This window comes from Pteronotus mesoamericanus, unplaced genomic scaffold (assembly GCF_021234165.1).
Source record: "Pteronotus mesoamericanus isolate MK-2021 breed Mesoamerican mustached bat unplaced genomic scaffold, CSHL_Meso_final scaffold_1186, whole genome shotgun sequence".
Lineage (NCBI taxonomy): Eukaryota > Metazoa > Chordata > Mammalia > Chiroptera > Mormoopidae > Pteronotus > Pteronotus mesoamericanus.
The window spans coordinates 12,220,189-12,226,188 of record NW_026555302.1 but is presented as its reverse complement, the minus strand read 5'-3'; the positions used below and the strand labels follow the sequence as shown (position 1 = coordinate 12,226,188).

Below are 6,000 nucleotides of genomic sequence, written 5' to 3'. Positions count from 1 at the left end.
CATAATGCATTTATGTCTTTATCCAGGGGCAGGTTTTAGTATTTTGAATGTTGCATATGTACCTTTCTGAAAACATCAAGGTATTGTCAAATATGAAGATTAAAGCTTATCCATAGTTTAATTTTGATACATACTGCCAGGCTGTCCCGAAACAATTCACACTCCTACCCACCACACACAGGGGTGCTCTCTTGCGTGAGGGCACATCGACCTGCAATCGCTGTCTACTCAAGAATTCCTAGATTTCCCAGCCAAATCTGCACAGTGCCCCCGGAACTCTGCAGGAACTCCCTCCGTCCAGCAGGTGGCGACATCGCCTTCCGCCGGGGTTGGGTCGCCACGGAGGCTTCACGTGATCCAGTCGTCCCTGCGCCTGAGGGCGGTCTTGCGGAGATTGCCTTACGTAGGCCGCGCCATGACGTCACACGTAGGGGCTGGCTAGCCGCCATCTTGCTTCTTTTTCTCGCTCGCTCTCTACCTTTCGGGCGGCAGCGAAAGTGCTTTCGCGGTTTGTCCATCCGCAGCTGCGGCTCTGCCAGTTCTGTAGTCCTTCGGCCACTCCTTGCGCTTAGCCTCCCCCACCCCTCCCCTGGGTCAGGGGTCGCGGGGACCCTGGAAGTGCGCACACACACTCGGCTTGACACCCTGGCCGGTAAGAAAAGCAGCGCGGGCGGAGGGGCCGCGATCACCGCGGGCGGGCGGCCGTGGGAGCACCCCGAGACGGGGAGTCGCGTGGAGAGGGCCTGGGGCCCGGGCATCCCGTCCCTTCTCTGCACGACCTCCCTCCCCGTGCCGGGGAAAGTCTCGGCCTCCTCCTCGGTGAGCGGGAAACCGGAGTCAGACCCGCCCCATGTGGTCTGCCGCGGGAGTTCCGGACCTGCCGGCCTCTCCCACCCGCCCCGCTCGGCCCTGCGCGGGGACGGCGCGCGTGGCCGGGGAGGCGAAGGGGGTTTCCGCCCCGCGGGATGGGCGGGCGCGCGGCCTCTCCCCAGCGTACCCCCGACCACTCCGGGGCTCCTCCAGGGCCCTTCCTGCCTGCCTCTCGTGCGTGTGTCGGTGCGGGGGGGGGGGGGGTGGAATTGCAGCCAGCGGGGTCCGGGAGACCGGGTTACAGACCTGACTCGGTGAGAGGCGGGCAGGGGAATCGGGGCCGGCGCTGCTTCCGCTAGGAACGCGCAGCCCCAACTCGCGCGGAGGGTTCGTGCAGGCCTTCGCACCCTAGGCCTCTCATCCCCTAACCTGCGCGGTCAGTCCCTCTCTGCGGCTCCCCTACTTTGAGTTATCAGCAGTGTTATCTGTGTTACCGTCAAGGCCCACTGTAGGGCTTGAAGGAAGGGGCCGGGGGGCCAATAGGAACACGGATGAGTCCTTCGTTGGCCCGAGAGGAATGCGTCAAATTCCTGTAAAAGGATGTATGTCTGTTTTGACTTGATTTGAGACTTTTGGGGGGGAGATTTCCGACTTGCCTGATGTTTGCTGGCCTCTGAAGCCGGCCGGATTTCCGCATTGGCTGGTCTTCAGCCTAGGCGCATAGATTCTTACCTCGCTAGGGTATTTGAAATTGTATGTACTGTAGGCGGCTCTGCTGTGAAATTTCATTTGGAATGCACCAGAAGCATCAGGATCCTTGATTAAGTGCTCGATAGCTTATTCCTGCAAATAAAAGGGATACTTAAGCGCCCACCAAGCCTACCTCCGGCATATGTTAAAAGTATATTTACTCTCCTCTATTGGTAATTAAGATGCTGCTCCGACTGGAGCCATTTTTAGGCGTGTGTCTCAGATGCACTGCAGCGTCTTTTCTGACCCCCCTCAAATGCATTGATCTCCTAAAACCATTAGGGATAGGTTGAATTTGAATTTTATCTTTAGCAAATCGTCAGATAGTCAGTCTCTCCTTTTTTATACAATGGGATTCTCAGAACACAGATTTTTTTTTTACTTTTTTAAATATTTTGGTCTGGTGAGCTTATAGATGTGGCTGCTCTCCCACCACTGTTAGTTGACCTTTTTCTGTGTGCTGAACACAGTGATCAGCCCTTGACAGGCATTACCCTTTTTAATCTCACAGCAAACCTTTCAGGGAGGTGCTGTTAATTATCATTCCCATTTTACAGACGAGGAAGTGAAATCAGAGATGAAAGCAGTTTGCAGTTATTGGTGGTGCTGCAGAGAGTCAAGTCCAGACGGTCTGATCCCAGGGCTCTGAGTCTAAACTATCAAACTGCTTCCCTGTTCCGAGGAGCTTTATGAACTATGGAAACATTAAAATACAGCATTATTAACCTAGTTTCTTCCGCCTGGCTTCGGTATAGAAACATTGTTACATGTGAAGGTGTAAAAACTGGATTATAGCTATTTTGGGGATGGGGTAGAAGCTAATTTTTATACCCTTTTCTATTTAAAGGTCAGGTGAGTAAAACTAATTACAGTGTGACAGGTAAAACTTCTAAATTTTGTGATCTGGCTTATGTTATTGATACATTATTTCCCCATCTGTGAAATGAAGATGATGGTAATAATAGCACCTCCCTAGAAGACTTGCTGTAGGAGTAACAAAAGGTAATGTAGGTAAAGAGTTTATTATGGTGCTCAGTACACAGCAAAGGGTCAGTAAGTAGTGGAGGGAGAATGGCAGAATATTGGTTTTAAAAAAAAAATGCTCTCTCCCAAGCAGTAAGTAAATTCATATGGGGGGGAGGGGGCTTGTCCAGAAAGTATCCAGCCGCATACAATGAAAAATGAGACTTTCAAGAAGATACAAGAAACAGTGTATATAGGACAATGACACCTCAGTCCCCTTCAAAGTAGGCACCGTACCTTGGGACCTCACACAGTTCTCCCAATAGCCATCAGCTGCCCCATCATATTTTCCTGAATCTCATCGATGGTCTCTTCCCTTTCAGAGGTGATTTTAGTTTTGGAAGAAGCCAGAAGTCACAGGGCACCAAATCTGGGCTGTAGAGGGGCTGGAACACCTGGGTGATTTGATGTTTTGTGGAAAAAACTGCACAAAACGTGATGCATGAGCTGGTGCGCCGTCCTGATAAAGCTGCCAATCACCAGTTGCCCATGGCTGCAGCCTTGAGTCTTCCAGATAGTTTTTGCAGAGGAATGTCCATGCCTAATGCAAAATTGGATGCAGGTTCTTTGCTCTATTTGCTAAGTCATTTTGAATGTTACAGCCACACAGTGCACATGCTCACTCAACAGCATCTACCACGCCCACTGACTAGTACGGTGAAGCTCTAGGTCATGCACGCACATTCCGGTCCACTTGTCTTGACTGCCACGTTGCATCGATGTCTCAAGCCTTTCTCATTATGTTCTGGCTGGACTTTTTCCGGACAGGCCTCGTGTTCTCCCAGCAGAATATACACTCTTTGGAAATTCAAGAAATGGGTTTTGTTCTCTTTTTTTAAGGCTTTTTTCCACACATCTGTACTGGATTTTGTTTGTTAAAGATGTCTTCTATGCTGTATAGTTTGTAACCCTGGAATCAGTATGTTACATGTAGCTGAAATACAGAAGTTCTAGCTCATTCCAGCCCCAGTTCCCACCTACCCCTACTCGATCTCACCATCCTTACTGGTAAAATGTCTTTGAAGAATGTTATGTCCCTTTTTCCCTCTCTCCAGTGGTTTCCTCCCACCCCCCAAACAGCTTCAGTTTGTAAGTCAGCTGAACAATTTGTACCAATATTAGTACCATATTTGTGGTATGAGACAAGGACCAATCTTTGATACACATGTTACACAAATGGGTACAGAATCCTATTCTTCCAGTGAACAAGATCCAAAAATTGTCTGACCGAGTTATGACTAATGTACTTCCAGTAAATCAAGATATGTCACCTTATAAATAGGGTAACACAGTGAAAGCATATCTCAGTCTGTTAAATGTAGCTTGGAAGTCTTGAGAATTAATTAGTTTGCTGAGTCACAACATTTTGAATTTCTCAGTAATGCTGTTGATGCATCATCAGTCAAGACATCTTTGTGAGTAAAAGTATTCTCTAAAGAGGGGTAACTTCAGTAAATTTTCTGTAGCATGTTTTTTACCAGCCTCCAGAAAGGCTAAGTAGATACTGATCTTTTGCTAGTTGTATTTCTAGTTGTTATTTTGCTCTAGATTAACAGAATGCCGGTCATGGTTTGGGACTTCTTTGTGCACATATTTGCTCACGAGTCAGATCAGACAAGAGCTATTACTGAGTTTCAACACTTGTCTAGTTGGGAGACCAAAAACTTCAATATGGTTGGCCGATACCTTGAGTCTGAGCGCAAAACAGCGGGGAAGTTGCCGGCCCCCGTGGCACTGCTGGTGCTCCGTGTCCCAGGAGGGCGGGGTGTGACTGCGTTCAAGGGGCACAGCTGCTACTGAAGGCTCTTTTGGGTGGTCTTTCCATAGCATGTTATCTGGTGATTTTCTCTCTACTTGTCTGTATTCCAGGACTGGTCTCTTTTGTAGATTGTTTCCATGTCCCCATCACCTAGCGTGGTGGTTGGCGTGTACCTAGATGTTACTGAATGAACAGATTGGGATTCAGAAGAATAGACCCACAGCTAAGGTGCAGCTGCTGACTGTCTCAGTGGAGCAAAGGAATACCCCGTCGCTTTTCCCCTTTCTTTACCCGTTAGAATTATATCCAAGCTTTGAAATAGTGTATGCACTGTGCATCGCGAGATTTTTTTTTTTTTTTTTGCCTCGAAGATTTGTTGAATTTTGTAAGGCCCAGTAAATCAGAGAGGACTATGGCTTTTGGTTCCCAGTACTGAGATGTTCACGGTCTTAAGAATTAATGATAAAAGTTACTGCATGATTTTTTTTTTATTTGTACCTGAAGATAAAACTGAAAATATACAAACAGGTAAGGGAAATTTGGGGCAGAAAATCCACCTATGGAAAATTGCCGGTAGTATAGGCTGAATGCCCAGGTGATGACACGGGCGGTCCTGATGGCCAGCAGAGATCAAGAGTGATTGTAATTACTAGTATTTGTTGAGTACTGACCATGCCAGGCACTGAGCTAAGAACATTTTGTAGATTGTCTCTTTCAATCTATACAGTAGGCTTTAGGAGGAGGATCATTGCATCCCCATTATACAACTAGAAAACCAGGATTTAAAGAGATGTAAGTAATTTGCTCAAAATTACTTGGCTAGTGTGTGGGATTCTAATCATTGATCCAGAGCCTGAGAGCCTAACTTCTGTGCTCCATGGATGTCCCAGTGGCCAGTATTTCTCACACAAGCCATTCACAATTTTTGAATTCAAACCATCTTTTATCTTCAAACTATCTGTCTGTTAATACCTTTATTTAATTCAACTGACTATCTTAATTAAAAGAAAACTTTGCATGATTATTTAGCTTTACAGTTTCTTCCCGACGTGTTTTAAAGTAAACGTCATGTTAAATATTCCTCTGTGGACCACTTAACATCCTTATGATAGACCCTCCGTTGTCTTGCATCCCACGCTTGGGGACGTAGCTGCTGAGGAGCGAGCGCTGGACAGGCACGGGCAGCTGGGGACTGAGGAAGGCCAGGAGCGAGTAAGCCCGGGCCGGAATGGACTCCTGAAAGAGGGAATGGCCGCATCGAGGGGCAGAGAGGCCGGGCGGAGCCTCGGCTGCGGGACTGGGGCAGGCATTTGCATGGCCAGCTGCAAGGTGGAGTGGGTCTGTTCAGACCGAAATGGGACAGGACGGGTGCCTGAGACAGCCTGTGGCAAGAAAGGGGCACGGGGGTGAGTGACGGACGGAGTCCCTGGCGAGGTGCGGGGGAGGAGAGTACGCCGAAAAGTGGGGCCATTCGAACCAAACTCAGCCGAGTTCAGAATAACACTGCACAGGAGTGGCGGCCTTGGGACGTGGCTGAGAGACCCTCGGTGACCCTAAAAAAATTTAGGTCAAGTCATAAGTGGTGAGACTTCCTGATTTTTAGGTGTGTTGAACACTCAGAATGAGCTCTGGATTTGGAGCTGAAAAACCTAAGTTTA

General features: G+C 48.2%; 1 protein-coding gene across 16 annotated transcripts in view; it reads left to right on the top strand.

The window, feature by feature from the left end:
• Positions 1-428: 428 nt before the first annotated feature.
• The window catches only part of PRRC2C (proline rich coiled-coil 2C), a 76,875-nt gene continuing 71,303 nt past the window's right edge, over positions 429-6,000 (top strand). For all 16 annotated transcript variants that reach the window (XM_054587778.1, XM_054587774.1, XM_054587771.1 and 13 more), the window contains exon 1: positions 429-652. The gene's annotated coding sequence lies outside the window, so the exon portion shown is untranslated. The remainder of the gene's footprint in view (positions 653-6,000) is intronic.